This window comes from Rhinatrema bivittatum, chromosome 1 (genome assembly GCF_901001135.1).
Source record: "Rhinatrema bivittatum chromosome 1, aRhiBiv1.1, whole genome shotgun sequence".
Taxonomy (NCBI): domain Eukaryota; kingdom Metazoa; phylum Chordata; class Amphibia; order Gymnophiona; family Rhinatrematidae; genus Rhinatrema; species Rhinatrema bivittatum.
The window spans coordinates 293,682,952-293,701,134 of NC_042615.1; the positions used below are offsets into that span (position 1 = coordinate 293,682,952).

Here is an 18,183-nt window from a genome sequence, read left to right on the forward strand (position 1 = left end):
TATTAATTTAGTGCTATGATTTTTACAGATATGTCTGTACTGCGGATGGTTCTTTGAATTCCATTGCAATTTTTTCAGTGTGTTAAAATTTAAGGTACTAAATCTATTTCCTTATTAATCAAAAAACAATATATATAGGTCTCTCATGGATTTTTAAGATCTTAGATTGATGTTGTTGACATGCTCTTCATCTTATCTCCAATTCATGTGTTATGTTTAATCATATATGTTTTTTGAATGTTTTTTTATATATGTTTTACTGATGTAATTTTATGTGAGGTTCTTAATACTGTATGTTTTTCATTTAATTTTATTTAAATTAATTTGTCGTTTTAATTATTTAATTATTTTGTATTTTAATTATTTTATGATTTATTGAATTTATATATGTTCATTTATAGCCCCTGAGGCAGCCACTGGAATGTGGCGAAACTCGGCCTGAGTCGGGCATTTTTAACACGTATCGCACGTCTCCACCTATTAAAGATTTGGAAAAAGAATTTCTTGGGCATCTACTTCTTTGTTGATTGCTAGACACTGTCACCTCTCTTGCTCCATGCACAACAGTCCTTCACCCCCCCCATCACATACAGCTCTTTTGGACTACCAAGCCCGAGATGCATGACTCTGCACTTCTTGGCATTGAATCCCAGCTGCCTGCCATATCTTCAACCTCCGTTCAAGCTTCCTTAAATAATATCTCATTCTCTCTACTCCTTCCAGCATGTCCACTTTGCTACAGATCATAGTATCATCTGCAAATAGACAAACTTTACCTTCTATCCCTTCCGCAATGTTGCTCACAATGATATTGAACAGAACCAGTCCCAACACTGATCTCTGTGGCACTTCACGTAACACCATTCTCTCTTCAGAGTAAGTTCCATTTACCATCACACATCGTCTTCTATCCATCAATCAGTTTGTAATCCATGCCACCACCTTGGCTCACTCCCAAACTTCTCATTTTATTCACATTTTCTATGTGAAACCATATCAAAAGCTTAACCAAAATTCAAATAAATTACATCAAGCACTCTTCTCTGATCCAATTCTCTAGTCACCCAATCAAAAAAATCAATCAGATTAGTCTGACAGGACGTTCCCCTGGTGAATTCATGCTGCCTTGGATCGACCAACCCACCGGATTGTAGATAGTTCACTATCCTTTCCTTCAGCAGAGTTTCCATTCATTTTCCCATCATCCAGTGAGGCTAACCAGCCTGTAGTTTCCAGCCTCCTCTCTGCTCCCACTTTTGTGAAGCGGGACCACCACTGCTCTTCTCCAATCACTCGGCACCACTCCCATTTCTAGGGATCTATTGAACAGGTCATGCAGCGGACTCACCAGCACATCTCTGAGCTCTCTCAGTATCCTGGGATGAACCTTATCAGGCCCCATAGTTTTGTCCACTTTCAGTTTTCTTAACTCTTCCCATACGTTCTCTTCTATAAACAGTGTCTAGTCCACCCCCTCCAATGTCTTGTTAAATAGCGACAGTCCTTCACTAGGGTCCTCTTTAGTGAACATCAAACTGAATTATTTGTTTAATATTTCTGCAATTTCTTCGTCTCTCTCCACACATTGATCCTTGTAACCTTTCAGTTTCACTATACCTCTTCAGACCTGTCTCCTTTCTCTGATGTATCTGAAAAATGTTTTGTCACCTCGCTTTACCTCTTTGGTAATCCTTTCTTCTGCCTGACTTTTTGCTTTCTTGATTACTTTATTTGTTTCTTTCAGTTTCTCCAGATATTCTTCCCTGTGTTCCACTTTTTGGGATCCTTTATATTTCGTGAACCCTGCTTTTTTTTTTGCTTTTATTATGTCAGCCACTTCCTTTGAGAACCAGATCAGTTTCTTATTTCTCTTATTTTTGTCTACTTTTCTAACATACAGATTTGTTGCCTTCGTAATTGCTCCTTTTAGTTTGGCCCACGGTTCCACATCTCCCTTTTTCTCCCAGTCTTCTAGTTCTATCGCCAAGTATGTCCCCATTTCAACAAAGTTCACATTTTTGAAATGCAAAACTCGGGTCTTCGTGTGACTTCTCTGTATCCTATTTGCGATGTCACATACCGTTTGATGATCCCTGGTGCCGAGGTGGGCACCCACCCAGACATTAGAGACATTATCCTCTTTAGTGAGCACTAGGTCATATTGGACAATTTGGAAATAGCAAAATATAAAAGTTGGAATAAATAAAGAAATAAACGTGTGACCAGCAGGAATACATTTAGTAGGAAGATCATCCCCACTCTGTACAAGCAGTGCCAGAATCACATGCAGGTACAGCTGGCTAAGGCAGAGGGGAGTAGCATGTATTTCTCTAGTGATATCTAGACCAGCACAAAGACTATTCATGCCTACCTCTCCCTGACAGCACACTGGTAGGACCTGGCTGAGGCAGGATCAGGCAGCAGCTCTAGCAGGGACCAAGCATCAGTACGCAGGTGGACTTTGTTGCATAGCCCCCCTACCTCATGCAGTATTCTGTCAGCCAGAAGAAAGATGCTGGAGTGCTAGCAGCTAGACCAGACAGCCAGGAGTCTTCAGGCAGGTTTCTTTGTGACAGACTGTGGTGCAAATATTGTAAAGGCAATAAACAATGAGGGCTTTTACGGTATCCATTACTTTATACAATCGCTGCACCTGGCAGTGAGGGATGCCCTGAAGCTGAGGCCCAAGGACCTCAGGATTCCAGTTCTGAAGGACCTGATAGAGAGGTGCAGGAAAATAGATGGGCTTTTTCATCAAATCGTGAAGGGGGGGGGGGGGGCAGCCTCTCCATGAGAACCAGGAAGAATTGGGGGGGCCTGATATGCATCTGATTCAAGATGCTGGCACTTGCTGGAATTCCACTTATTTCATGCTGCAGGGTTTAGTGGAATACTAATTAAATAATACCCATGAAGAACATGAAAAACGTTCTGAATCACCACAATTAAGAAATCTTGCTATCGAAAGGGACTTTTCTTCTTATAAAGTGACCATCATATAGCGCCGTAGAGAAGTTATAGCATCGTGGACTGTTTTTCAGAGAAGTGCATTTGATAGCTTTGCTATAAAGAATCTGTGAATCCTATATACAGAGTGACCGATGATTATAAAGCCCTAGCGCTATTCAGGGCTTATTTTGCAAGAAGCAAGAAAAGCCATAAGCTTCCTACGGCGCTATATGATGGTCACTTTATAAGAAGAAAAGTCCCTTTCGATAGCAAGATTTCTTAATTGTGGTGATGCAGAGTTTAATGGAGCAGCAGATTGGGTAGCCACGAGACAGCTGAAACAAATCCTGAAGCCCTTCAAGGATGCACGGAAGACCTGAGTTCCAGAAGTGGCACCCTGGGTGGGGTCATCCCCATAATAAATATTCTGGAGGAAAAGTTAGAGGGTTTCCATGAGCAAGAGGGAGTAGTAGCAGAGGTGTTGCAGTTTCTGGACTCCTTGCAGTGGAAAGTGCAAGTGAGACTGAACCCTCTGACTGAAAACAATACTTACATGCTTGCCACATTTTGTGATCTTGCTCTCCAGACCCGCTGGCTCAAATCCATGAAGGATACTGGCAGCTAGTGTAGATGAACAGGAGCGCCAGAGGCAGAGGTACAGTGGGGATGTAATGCCCTGTCAGCTAGCATTCCTTCCTCCACCTCAGTATGCCTGTGATAAAGCAGAGGCTTTACCCACACTAAAGCTAGAAGGAACAGGAAGTACAAGGAGGCTGGGAAACGTAGTCTGCAGACCTTGTGCAAGGCTATGTCTTGATGTTATGAAGACATCGTATGTCTAATTGTGCCATAAATGGATATGTGTTGGTCTTGTGAAATATCTGTTCTATGTAGTGTCTGCTGTACCTGGGTTGTCTGTGGTTCTGTTTATTACATTTGAATTCTGTTGCATCACTTTGAATTTGTGTTGCTCCAATTCATACACACATACACATGTTCTATGCGCACATATTTAACTTAGGCCTTGATTAGCAAACAGCAGCCAGGCAAACAGGTGGGGCTCATTTGGGAGGCACAGTTGAGTCTGCAGGGTAAATAGAGACAGAGAGGAGGAGGATGGCTTACCTGGACCCAGCAGTAGAAACCTCTACAGTTTCTGTTTAAGGGCTAACAGCCAAATTTTCAAAGGCCTACGCGCATAAACCCCGGTACGCACAAAAGTGCCGGGCTCTGTAAAAGGGATGGGCTGGAGGGCATAGTCTGGGAGGGGCGGGACGGAGGGCAGCCAGGACAGCAGTCATTAGCCGTTGTTCTGGGGCAGCATAACTTGCTTCTGCTCCGGAGGAGCAATAAGTAATAAAATAAAAAATTTAGGGAAAGGTAGGTTATGTTTAGGGGGTGGGGAGGAGAGGGGAAGAGGGAGGAAGCATAGGGAAGTTCCAAACTGGGGAAGGCCCAATTGCCTTTTTTATTTTAAAATCCAGCGTGCAAGTGCACACAGCCATCCAATTTTATAACATTCATGCGCCGCTGCACGCATGTTATAAAATGGTCGTGCTGCTTTGAAAATCTACCCCTAAATCTGCCAGTAGATACTGTGAGGAATTGCATGCTACGTCCCTAGGGAATTGGGCTAGCAGAACCTTTGTAAAGTGCCATGCCGGAGTGATTCTGCTGTCTTAAAAGTGAAGTGGAGAATTGAATATTAAACCCGGAATAAAACAGTTGTGACTGCAAGTTGCTGGCTCTGAGAGATCTATTCCAGAGAACTGGAAGCAGACAGCGAATGGCCCAGCCTGCAATTTGTTACAAATAGTGGCAGCAGTGGGATGTGCACAAACATCCAAAGCAGATCCCAGAGAGATTGAAGTAAGCTCTGGACAGCCCAGAAGCAGTAAAACAGCACTGACGAGTGCAAGAGACCAGAGGGAGTGACCAGTCCAGGTAGAGCACTGAGCGAGACATGGGGAAGTGGCAGGAGCAGCTCAGACCAAGTGAGCTGTGGAGAGCTCGAGAGGCCTGTGTTTTCTACTCTCTGGTATGGGGACATGTGGATGCTGGTGTATAACAATGGCATGTGCAGCCCTCTACTGCAGTAATGTGTTTTACTCTTGGTAATAGTACCTAGGAAATGTAAGGGCCTTGACATGGTGGCTATGTTTTCCTTTTGCTTCCCTTACTATTACTAAAAGTGGTTTAAAAGGGAAAACACAATTTTTCTCTCTCTTCTTCTTATTCCATATTCTCCTTCCCTTACTGGGAGTGATTTTCCCTGGTGATTACTGAAAGACTGGTGTCACCTAGCTGTGCTTAAGTGTGTGTCTCTGCGCTCAAGGGTAAATTGGGGGGGGGGGGGGAGACAGGACCCAGGAAAGGCTGTTGGGGAGTAACTAACAACCATAGTGAATTAAAAGGAGCTAGAAATGGAGTGAGATGTTTTGGTAAAACAGCTCTCTGGCAAGGTTCCAGGAGTATAGAGGGTATGGCAGCTTTTCTACCTGACAGTCTGCACTTGGATTCCCTTCCCCCCTAGGCCACTGAATGGAAGGAAGGGTGGGAAGGCAGAGCCACAGACTGTAAAAAGCAACCTGGTGGAAGCTGGGTGTTTGGTCCAAAAGCCAGGATCCTGAGCCACGCTGTGCAGCCTACACCGAGGTGCCAATGAAAGAAGATTCCAGGTCCCGCTGAGAACCAACTGAGATGGACACAGGTATTCTTCTGAAAGGGGACTATTATGGACAGCTCAGGAGAAAGGGTTTGGGGGATGGGCCCTCCGTTAAAAAAACTAGTTGGGTTATTCCAGGGATATAGGAGATCTGGTTTTAAAAACGTGAGGCGGGATGTTTGAGACAAAGAGAGGTGTGGGTTTCCTGGTAAAGGATTATCGACTGCATGCAAGGGCGTAAGTGCAGAGAGGATGTATTTACTTCAGGGGTAATGCCTGGTTAAAAAGGGATTATAAAAGAGGTTTTAAAAAAGAGAATTTAAAAAAAGAAACAGGGAGACAGCTGCTAAAAAGGAACATAAAGCCCAGAGCCCTGAAAGAGTCAGGCCCATATGAAAAAATATTTGTCAGGGTTGGGCAAAGCCATGGCAACAGGGACCTAAGGTGTGCAAACTGTGAACAAACAGGTCATGGCACCGTAGTCTGTCTGTGTGCAACGGCTGAGGCAGCAGCCTGGCTGTTCGGGGAATACTGTGTCTTTGCTCGTGGTGAGAGTGGCCGTGTTGGGGAGCCAATGTCCTTCCGAGGAAGAGTTGTGTAATGGGTGGTATGAGACTGGATGGGCCGTTTGATCTTCTTCTGCCGTCATTTCTATGTTTCTAACCTGAATCCTGTAGGAGAACTGTGGCAAAGAGAGGAAGCCCTGAATGTACTCCAAGGCGGGGGGGGGGGGGGGGGGGGGGGGGGGGGGGGTGAAGGTCTAGAAGATTGTCTCTGCTGCATGATTTGTGCTGAGAAAGACCATAAAGCAGGGTCATGTCCCAAGGACCCACTAAAGGCGCTGTACAGAAGGTGGTTTGGGGGAGAAAGTAGTCCCTGAGGCACAAGTAGTAAAGGGTACATAGAACTCTGCCTTCTGTATGGAGAATGGGCCCTGGGAGGAGCTATGCCCTCCTGTTAAAGCAGGGAATGAAGGACCCTTTGGAGAAAGGGATGAAGGTAAAGGGGAACAGGAGGCTGCTCCTGAAGTTCTTACTGTCTTGGTTCTGACAAAAGGGCCCAGGAAGCAGGGCCCTGTGTCCCCCAGGAAGCAGGCCCCAGTGTCCCCTTTCCAGTGAGACTGGCCCCCCTAGACAGGGTTTTGTCTCTTAGCGCTCTCTGAGAGGGAAGCAGAACGGCCCAGAGGCTGTAGGGAAATACGTGACGGGGACTCATAGGATAGAAGTCCCCTTGGACCTGTTTTCTATGCGGCCAGGCTGGGGAAACGTCACAGGAGCAGGTGGAAGTGCCATAGCAAAAGCAGAAGGAAATGGGCTACTGATAGCACCCTAGAGTGAGTCCTCCTCAGATAATGAACAGAGAAGTGAGAAAACACAGGGAGTCTTGGACTCAGAAAGACAGAAGAAACCTAGGGCTGGTGGGAGGATATGGGAAGAGAAAATATATCCTAAACCACTCAATCTTCAGCTCTGGAGCAAAGCTTAAGGGAGCTAAGCCTAAGAAAAAAACAAAACGTGCAGGGTTCTGAGAGGAAGAGCCTTGCCAATCAACTGGAGGAAGCCACCGACCCAAGCAAAGGAAGCAGTGGAGTTACAGTTAGAGAAAACTCTGAACATGTTGAAGAATGAAATGGGAAGGAACAGTAACAACAATTTAGAAGGCAAAACTATGACTCCACACATAAGTACATCTTATGTGTGTCAGCAGTCTGGGAAGACGTGCCAGACCTCTTTCAAAAGAGGTTACCCGGACTTCTCAGTCACTCACCCTTTTGGCCCACAAGGGGGTGCCAAACAATGTCTGTATTTCAAGCATTTTCAATTGCATATAAATTATTGACTATAAATGAAAATACAGCCCCTGGAAAATGATAGCACAGTGGCATATGTAAAAAAAAAAAGATCAGCCCCCCACCCAAGCATCAGCTGGCGCTTCCGACCACCTGCATTGGGTGGGGGGTGGGGGCATGACTGTCACTTGGAGGAGTGGGATCAGGATCGGGAGGTGGGGGGCCACATTTTTACTTTTGTGCTTGGGGAAGGGAGGAGAAGGGCCATCGCCATGCGGATGCATTTTTAAAATTTACATTATGGGGGGGGCGTCTGGGCCACCTCGATAGGCGGGCCCGGGTTGAGACAGGAGTCAGCACTGACCTCCGCTCGACTTCCCCATTTTGCTGGCATTACCTTTTGGGGGGGGGGGGGGGCAGTGTCCCTTTAAGGACTGCCATCACGTTAAAGCGCTGCTCGCTGTGTTCTTTCGTCCTGCGGTATTTGGCCGCAAGACAAAAGAACGAGCCGTACGGCAGCGATTGTTATTTTTGGGGGAGGGGGGTCCCACTATCACGGAGACATCCCCTGCGATAAAACATCAAGGTTTAGTGTATCCAGGGTAAATTTGAAATAAATCACTAAGGACTAGATTGGAAGTAAAGATCTCAGTAAAACGGGCTGTAGCAGCTCGTTCTGGGCACTCACAATGGGGCCAGGCACTAATGTTTCACATTTTTCTGCCCCAGAATGGCAAGTCATGGTTTCCTATTAGACTCGTTTTATGCCTTATGGGGATAATTTTCAAACGGTTTCATCACATAAAACTGGAAGGTAAGCATGCAAGCAATATGTACGCATGCAAGTCCTATTTTGTAAAAGCCCGAGGTATGTGCATACTAGGAGTGTCGTGTAAACGCGAAGGGGGAAGAGGCAGCGTTTTAGGGGTGTTCCGATGAGGGGGTTCAGAAGTACACACGCAAGTTGCTACTTTGAAAGTGTTATAGGCACATACGTTACCAAACCTGTATGTACAGTTTTACTCCCGCTGATTGGCTCATGGAACTGAAATTGCACTTGTCTTTTGTCTGCAGGTTTTGGGCGAGAGTTGACTGAAGGGAGGACAGGCTTAAGTGCTGGAGGATCTGGTGAATTGATGATTGCAAGTATTTTCATATGTGAGCTATGCATGTACTTTATAAAATACCTGCCTCCTTGCATAATCTTCAGTAATTACACACACGTTATAATTATTTCATGTGGAAAATACCGAGTATACTGTTTTAAAATAGGTGTAGAAAGTATGCAGCTACCTGCATTAAAAAAATGTGCATGTACTGAAATATGCACGCATACTTTTGTCATGGAGATTCATGCAAATTTATAAAGTGTGTAGCTCCTGATGCACAATTTTATAAAACACAGGTATAAGTGTGTATCTGCTGACTTATGCACGCCATTGAAAATTGTGTTCTATGATGGTAATTTAAAGCAAGCATGTGGGCACCCATATACAGTACGGGGCAGATTTTAAAGGCCCGGTGGCGCGCGTAAAGCCACGGGATGCGTGTAAGTCCTGGGGCTTGAAAAAATGGGCGGTCCGGGGGCGGGGCGGCTCAGGGGCGTGGCCAGAGGCCTCTGTGTGGCCGCTGGGCCGGCAGGCGTAACTTCCACCACAAAGGTAAGGGGAGGGTTTCGGGCTGGGGTGCGGGACAGGGAGGGGAAGGTGTGGGGGGGGAATGGGGAAAGCCAGCTGGTCTCCCCGAGGGCTCGGCACGTGCAAGTTGCACTAGTGTGCACCTCCTTGCGCTCGCCAACCCCTGATTTTATAACATGCACGCGGCTGCGCACGCATGTTATAAAATTGGGCATACATTTTTGCACACCGGATAGCGCACAAATGTACGCCGCATGTGTAGGTTTTAAAATCCAGCCCTATACGTCTGTTTGGGCATATGGCCACATAACGCTGACATTTTATATCCTGCAAATAAGTGTGCATGTTATAAAATGTGTGCTCCTAATTTTAAACCTGTATACGAACAGCAGGGAAATGGCATTTAGACACACAAGTGAGGGAATTTTATAACATGTGCACATCCAGGAAATGACCAGTTTAACCAGTCTGCCCACCAGTTTGCTCAGTCTGTAGCTATGTTCTCAAGACCCCCATGGTTCTTTAGCTTGCACTCCCCCCAGTTGAGCCAGACCCCTCAGGCAGTTCCTATATGGCTGGAAAAAGTTTTTTATTCAGATGGATCCTCATCAATAGCAGAGGTAGCATTGTGCTGAAATGGACATGACCGCACGCTCATGTGCACAGCTACGTATGTGCATATCTCCTGGCCCCACCCACGTTCCGCCCTTTTCCCCAATGTAAGATATTCACGTATCAGAGCTTGAGCATGGATGTAGCAGGTTTATAAAATCAACCAGGCGCATTTAAGCAATACATGTGTGTGCATCTCCCGGTTTTGCCGGCTTTTGAAATTCGTCTTTTAATTTGTATCCCTTTCTAGCACTGTTTTCCTTTAAAAAATTGCTTATGTATTAGCTTTTTCTGTCAGCCTGCCCATGTACACCTTTACCTCCTGAACCATTCAGCTTACAGCAATAACAATTTCAGAACAGATATGTATATTTATTTATTTATTTATATATTTATTTTTATTGTGTATTGAGTTCACACCTTTTCATTTGTAGCTCAGGTTGAGTTACGTTCAGGTACAGTGAAGTATTTTCCCTGTCACCAGAGGGCTCACAATCTAATGAGTTAATTTTCAGTGGAGTTGTGCGTGTAAAATTAGCATATCCGTGTGCAAGTAGAGTGTACCTCCATGCATGCTATTTTACAAACATCAAAAGAACGCACGTATTTTCAGTCTCATGCGCACATTTATGTGTGCAAAAAAGGGGTTGTCTAGGGGTGCTCCAAGGTGGGGCCAAGAGGTATGCACATAAATTGCTATTTTATAAGAGATTTACCAAATACATTAGGCAACATTTACCAAATACATTAGGCAACATTTACTCAACACACAATTAAACTCTGGAATTTGTTGCCAGAGGATGTGGTTAGTGCAGTTAGTATAGCTGTGTTTAAAAAAGGATTGGATAAGTACTTGGAGGAGAAGTCCATTACCTGCTATTAAGTTCACTTAGAATAGCCACTGCCATTAGCAATGGTTACATGGAATAGACTTAGTTTTTGGGTACTTGCCAGGTTCTTATGGCCTGGATTGGCCAGTGTTGGAAACAGGATGCTGGGCTTGATGGACCCTTGGTCTGACCCAGTATGGCATTTTCTTATGTTCTTATGAGGTCTGGAAGAATTGGGGGAGTTCAGGGTGGAGTACTAGGAGGATCTCAATGAATTAGAGACGGACTGGGTGAATTGGTGGAGGTATCGGCAAATTGTCGATTTCAAGTATGCACACATTTTTAAAATACAACTACTTCTGCGTCTAATTCAAGGTTTTATGTGAATACGTCTTTTTTTATGCCTAAAATATATGTGCATATGTTTGTAAAATAGGTATAGGAAATACATGCTTCCACTGTATTGCTGATGTTTGTGTGTACAAAACATACATGTATATGTTGGGAAGGTGGGCATATGTATATTTTATAATCTTTGCAGATTAGATAGATTTCCATATACTCATCTATGGCACCAGGCAGAATTCTTCAAAAGTTACCCTCTGAGTTTGCACTTGAGGTAAAGGAGGATGAGGTAACTTGCCCCAGGGTCACAAGGAGCATCAATGGGAGAAGCAGGATCTGGATTCCGACTTATCTGGTTCTCTTCCTACTGCTCTAATCACCAGGTTGCTCCTCCACACCATATAGCAAGCACATTGTTTTTTTTATTTTTTTTTAGAAAATAAGCTCTTATTGGAATTTACTCTGCCATTCTTTCCTTATTTGTTTAAAATAACCGTTTGGCATTGCAAAGCTACGGCTGTGTTTCTAGTGTAAAGGAATTTGTTTGAGCTCAGCCCACCACAGCCAAAGAGCAAGGCCCAGCGGGGCTGCAGCAGACCCCATCCTGCCATGGTCAAAAAAGTGAGGCCTGGTGGAACCACCGCAGCCTGAAGAGCAAGGCTTGGCAGTGGCGCCCCTTCCTGCCAAGGTGGAAGAAAGGCCCTGTAAGAATTTGTATATAGAGAATGGCTATTCATTGATGCAGAGACTTCATCTTCAACAAACTTGAAGGTGAATTTTAGAAGCCCGGCACATGCATCAATTTGGGGGATGTGCACACAAATCTGTCTGGAGCGTGCCGACCCTATTTTAAAAAGTGCCCAGATGTGCATGTAAAACCTGCTGTGTGCACATCTGAAAAGTTTCCAAAAAGGGATGAGAGTGTGGTCTGGATAGAGCATGGGTGTTTTGGGGCCTGGCCAAGAGATGTGCATGTAAATACTTATGCGTGCCCAGGTCCAGTGGCACGTAAATTTACTTCTGCTAGGGGCAAGGTGTAAGGTAAAAAAACAAAAGGATTGAGCCATTTCTGAGGGGTTTAAAGGGTCTGGGGTACCTGGAGAAAGTGTAGGCTATCAAACCAGGGAGATTTGGTTAAACTGACAGTGGCATGGGCGCACACGCCTTTTTTTAAAATTCCCAGCCTTACACAGTAGAAGCGGGATTTATGCGCCTATGCATGCGTCCACTTTAAAATTTGGTGCTCATATGTGCATGGAAAAGCTATTTTATAACATGTGCGCATATGTTATAAAATGACCGTGCATATCGGCATGCGCTGGCATGCATTTACATATATACGTCCGTGTGCCAGTTGGAAAGTTACCATCCCTGTTTGAATATTAAGATGTTCTGTAAGAGCAAAGGTGGTAGCTTCATTGATCCACAAACATTGGCATATTTTAAAACTACATGCTGTGTTGTAAACTTCTCTGTTACTTGCATACACTCGAGGTCGTAACCTAAAAGATTTGTTGGTAAAATCTTTTTTCGCCCTTTTGATTGTAGGTCATTTGCCATGCAGTGGAATTCTTTTTGCACCTTGTCTATTAGTGGAGATATATGACAAGATCCAAAATCTAGAAAAGTATATAAACTGATGAATATGACTAATTGTACTTCCTCTCACAAAGTGTACATAGGAAGAGCAAAGCACATGGTAAAGACACGGTTAACAGAGCATCAGTGTTGCCTTCCCACAAAAAAGATGCAGGCTCCTATAGTACAGCACTTCATTCAGTATTCTATTTAATTTAACAACTTGTGCTGTTGTGTTATTGATCAGATCAAGCCTTCCCCAAGGGAAGAGACTGACTATCTTTTCTCAGTTTACGAGAGCAATTCTGGATATATACAGTATGTTGCAAACAGTAGCCTTGCAAGACTTGGATAGATGGAGTGGTTTTCAATAATTACATTTTAAAAACTTTTGTGAAAAAAATGATGTCATTACGACATCAAAAGCTGCTTGGTCAATTTTAGAATCAATCAGAGGAGTTCTTTAAAGATATGTTATGTGCTCACATAAGGTTCAGATGTGAGTATTGTACTGAATTAAAATAGATGCTGCATTCTGTTGGAAGAAAACGTCACAATGTGTTCTTTCTTGTAAATGCAGTATATTAATGTAAGAAAAAATGAAGATGTTTTAACTCTAATGAGATTTCCTCTGATGCAGAATCCATTTGAAACATGACCCGTGTTGGGATTTTTTGTGACATTTAAGAAGAAAAGTGATACACAGATATGTTTTATTTGCATCAAAAAAGTTTATATTGACATTAAGACCAATGATTAAATAAGGCAAATGAAGGTCCATTGACTTTTAGTGACTATTATCATGATCATCTTGATAAAAATGTAGAAAATTGATTTACATTTATTTCCTACCGATTAATTTTTCGTTTGTTCAGTCCATGATAATTGACACCCATTTTTTATTCAATATATCATTCCTAACATCAAGATCCAGCAAGAAATATTTCAGGGAAATTTCTAGTGGGGCTGGCTCCATTGAATACTCTTATAAACTCCTTGGGCTATGGATTTAGACTTAATCCTAGAGATACTAATGATCCAAGCATAACACTAACTATTTGTAGATGATTTGAAGTTAAATAGGTCCTGTGTTCGTAATTTAGCAGAACAACTCTGAGTAGTGAACAGCTTCTCAGATGACATCAGGTTGATATTCAGTTTGGATAAATGTGCTAAGGCACCTTTCCTTAAAGGAATATTAAACAAAACTGAAAGCATCTCTTGGACTGAAGACTGTAACATAAAATAACTTGAGCAGTAAGACATATATAAATATCTAAGAGTAGAATAAGATGCAACAACTCAGCAAACTGTAAGTTTTGAATGTGTATTTGTGCTCCGCACTGAACAAAATTATTGGAAACTAGCAGAATATAAGATTTTGTTAAAAAAAAAAAAAAGAAGTTACTTAGAGAAAATATTAGGAATGAATAATACAGGAGACTGAAACTGATATTGAAAAGTGCTTTAATAACATGGAATAAGATAACAAGCTATCAGTCAGCTTGCAATCCCTGTACTCTTCTACAGTTTTGGAATTGTAGACTGACCTCATAAAGATCTCAAATAGTTGGAAGCCCACCAAATGTTCTACAAGAATAAGTGTATGCTGCGGTCGTACATTCCAAGAGTTGAAGGTGGTATGGGCTTTATAGAAATATCTCATATATATTGCACTGCTATTATAGGCCTCCAGGTTTATGTAACAGCATCAATATACCCAAAAACTCAAAAAGTGCTCAAGTTTGAAAGTGGATGGCCAAACTCTATCTCCATCCTTAAGCTTGGACAATTATCTTGATGAGTAGAAGGATTGAGGGAGAATTTACCAGCACACTTGGGAAAAGAAGCAACAGAATTTGCAAAACAAGGAAAATAAAACCTCTTTAAAGAGTCAGATCAGCTAACAAGGACAAAAAATGGCTAAAGCACAAATAAAGTGGGAAACACAGTTACTCCTGTAACCACAAGTAGATCAAAACCTGACACAGGAATGGAGAAAGAGATGTAAATATAAACCTAAGAATGAGAGATTAATAATCACAGCACAAGACAGTGGGTTACAGAAAAGGTGGTTCACAGCCAGTATAGAGTAAAATGGTAAAACAGATAACATTGCTGTACCAGAAAAGCACTGAGATCACAACCTTGAGAGAATTGTAAAGAATGAAGAAGTTGTAATCACTCGGGACATTCCTATTCCAACTGATAAAAAGCTTGATGCAAGAAAATCAAGCATTGTGATTAAGGACAAAGACACAAGCAGTCAAGCACAGCATTGCTAAAAGAAGTGTCAGGGCCAAGCGACTATTATGTACAATGTACAATGTATGGGAAGCGAGAAGATCTTCAAGTATCAAATGATTTAATCAGATACCAAGAAAACATGACAGAAAGATCAGGGCTGGTGCAAGAGTATTTGGTGCCCTAGGTGAACCTTCAGTCATGCACCCACAACTTATCTATTGGTGACAGTTCTAGCATAGCACTACCTTCTTTGGCAATATTGGCTCTTCCCCTCTGGGCCTCATGCTGGTGGGATTGCTCTAGGCCAGCGATTCTCAACCGGTGTGTTGCCAAGCACTGGCAGATGAGTCGTGGTTCCTGGTGTCCCACTGCCTGGTTGTGCTTCTCTGTTCCCTGCCCCCGCAGGCCAATGGCAAACCTCCTCCATTCTTCCTCCTCCCACGCAGGCCAATCGGAAGCCTCCTCCTTTTTACCTGCCAGTGGGAGTAGAAAGAAGTAAGGAAGCTTGTGATTGGCCGGTGAGGCAGGAAGAAGGGACATAGCAAGGGCCAGAGGTGGGGGGGTTGGGAGGAGTGGCAGTGTAGAAGCAAGGCTAAGGAAACCCAACCCCCGATGAAGCAAGGCGAAGTGGAAACCTGACCCTGACAAAGTAAGGCCACCACAAGAGCTCATCCCCATGGCGGCGAAAAGGAAACCTGACCCCGACAAAGCAAGGCTGCCACGGGAGTGAAAAAAGTTCTGCTGCAGTAAAGCCATAGTGGAACTGGAGCCCATCCCTGCAGGAAAGGAAGAAGAGGTTTGGGAGTGAGGCCCGGTGCATGCATGATGTAAATGGGAACCTGGGTGAGGGCTGGTGTGTGATTTTGAGCTTGTATATAAGAGAGAGCATGTGTGTGATTGAGAGAGAGACTGTCAAGGAGGTGATGTGTTTGAGTAGGAGAGTTGCTGGAGAGGGTAAGTAAAGGTGTCTTTAAGTTTATTTTTCTTATTGACTACCATATTAATTATTGGGTATTATGTTATCTGTCTTTAAATATTTAATTGTAGTGGGATAATTTTTATTTGTTCATCAGCTGTTTTGTAGTGTTACCTTTTCATAGATGAGAGAGAGAGAGAGAGAGAGAGAGAGAGAGAGAGAGAGAGAGAGAGAGAGAGAGAGAGAGAGAGAGAGAGACCTGTAATGCTCTCACCCTAGAGAGCTACTAGGTGGGAGGCCCACCTAGTAACTCGAGGTGAGGTTTAGGTATTAGGGTAGGGGGTTAGGGGCCACTTTGACATTCAAAGTGAGATGTACGTACAGAACAGTGGTCTCTTGTGAAGGTTTGATGACCTTCAGAGTGAGAAAACTCACATAGAACATTGCACAAATCTCATCTTGGAGTGAGTTTTCTCACTCTGAAGGTCATCAAACCTTCACAGGAGAGTACTGTTCTGTTCGTACATCTCACTTTGAATGTCAAAGTGGCCCCTAATCCCCTACCCTAATACCTAAACCTCACCTCGAGTTACTAGGTGGGCCTCCCATAGAGAGATAAATACCTATCTAGGGTGAGGGCATTATGGCTAGTCTCTCTCTCTCTCTCTCTCTCTCTCTCTCTCTTTTTTCTTTTTCAAAACATCACTATATGCTACTGAAAATGGTGTACTTAAAGCCATGCAAAAACAGTAAGCCCACCTCTTTTTCTGATTTGCATCACACCATACATTATGGTGCAATGGCATGCGTTAAGGTCTTATAGCATTTTGATAAATGACCCTGTACGTTAGGTGCTATATTTGTTTCCATTTATCCAAGTTTGCACTGCATGCAGAGTGGCTTTTTTTGTTTTCCATTCCAGGTTCTGTCTCCATATTTATAAATTGTGGTCTTTCTGTACTTGGTGAAGGTCGGTTCTGTGTGTGTGACTGAGGTGAGGTATTTTACTAGCATGTAGGCATTTGTATCAGTCTTATTTGTTGTGTTTTCTCAATAGGACATGCATTAGTGGTAAATTACTGTCTTTTCATATGGAAGGCTATTGTACTTAGTGGGAGTTTGTTTTGCTTTTACTGAGATGTCACCAGAACCAGAATATCTTGTTTGTATGGTGAGTTGTATGGGTAATAATGGCCTAGATCTGCTCCGCACTCATTGCTGGGGGTTGAGAGGATTCCTGTGGATGCAGAGTGTTTGTTTACATATAGCCCCGTGACGGTCACATATTCAGTGTGTCACGCTTGTGAGAATCATCTGTCAGGTGTGTCCCAGCCAAACAAAGATTGAGAACCACTGCTCTAGGCAAATGGAATTACCGGCCAGAGAAAGATAGAGGAAAAACTGTAGTCTCAATGGCATTGGGCAGCGGGTTCCACCAGCCTGGTTAAAGGAATTTCCAAGCGCATCTTGATATGCTGCCTATACATATTACATATAATGATCTCCAGAAGGAAGCTCTTTTTAGCTAAATCAAGTACTGAGGCAAACACTAGCAGTAAATGTGAGAAACTGAGATCATACTCAAAACTCAGTGTCCTGGCTAATGAGTGAGGTTCATTTTTTTTTTGTCATGGTGTGTGTAAAACTAGTGCAGCTTACTTTCTGAAATACACATGCCCTTATGTACACGGGCCTTGTGGATATGAATTCATTTTATATTCATATAAGCTGCTTAACTTAAAAAAAGAGCCTAGGTGACATACAGAAAGCAATATAAAATAGATTCTTAAAAACAATAAAGCAACAGAAACAACAATGTCAAAATGCCGTGCTTAACTCCTTTTGACTCCTCTTGCCCCTCTTCCCCCATCTCCTGCTCATGCATATTAGTGAAATAGATGAATTCTTCACAAAATACCCCTTCTCATGATACTGGAAGACCCCCTGATATGGCCTGAAAAGTTCGCATGGATTGGGTGCGTAAACAATAAAGTTATTGGGTGGCATAATTATACAGGGAATGCTAGTGCAATAGGTGGATCCCCCAGAAAATCCCTGGTCATGATCTTCATAAGCTTCTCACATGTCTTGAGAATTTAGAGTGTGTTGAATGTAAAATCAAAAGGTCAGGTGGCATAATTGTGTGTGTGTGTGTGTGTGTGTGTGTGTGTGTGCGCGCGCGCATGTTTTCATGAACTAAATGAATCTGTCATACATATCCCTACCATGATCCTTGTGGACCCCTCGATATGTCCTGAAATTATGTGTGGATTGCATGCAAATCCCAAAAAACTAGGGAAGTGTCAATTGTGCCTATGGATTTGTGAATATGTGAATCCCTCCCAAAAAAGTCTCTGTTCAGAACTGTTAAATATGTCTTGAAAATTTGGTGTGGATCAGCTGAAAAGCAAACGTTTTATTAGGTGGCATAATATCACACAGATCTTTCAAAAAAATACATGGATCTCCTGACAAATTTGGTGTGGCTCAGATGCAAAACTGATGCTAAATGCACAAGGTTATTAGAAGTCAACCACTGCATACGCATGTTCATGGAATATGTGGATCAAAAAAACCATCACTGCCAGAATCCTCATGCCTCCCGTCTTCCCCTG

General features: G+C 43.2%; 1 long non-coding RNA gene across 3 annotated transcripts in view; it reads left to right on the plus strand.

Moving 5' to 3' along the window:
* LOC115088340 overlaps positions 1-18,183 on the plus strand; it is a 55,232-nt gene that overhangs the window by 23,759 nt on the left and 13,290 nt on the right. For all 3 annotated transcript variants that reach the window (XR_003855756.1, XR_003855757.1, XR_003855755.1), the window contains exons 2-3: positions 5,483-5,659; positions 8,478-8,561. This is a non-coding gene — a long non-coding RNA (uncharacterized LOC115088340). The remainder of the gene's footprint in view (positions 1-5,482; positions 5,660-8,477; positions 8,562-18,183) is intronic.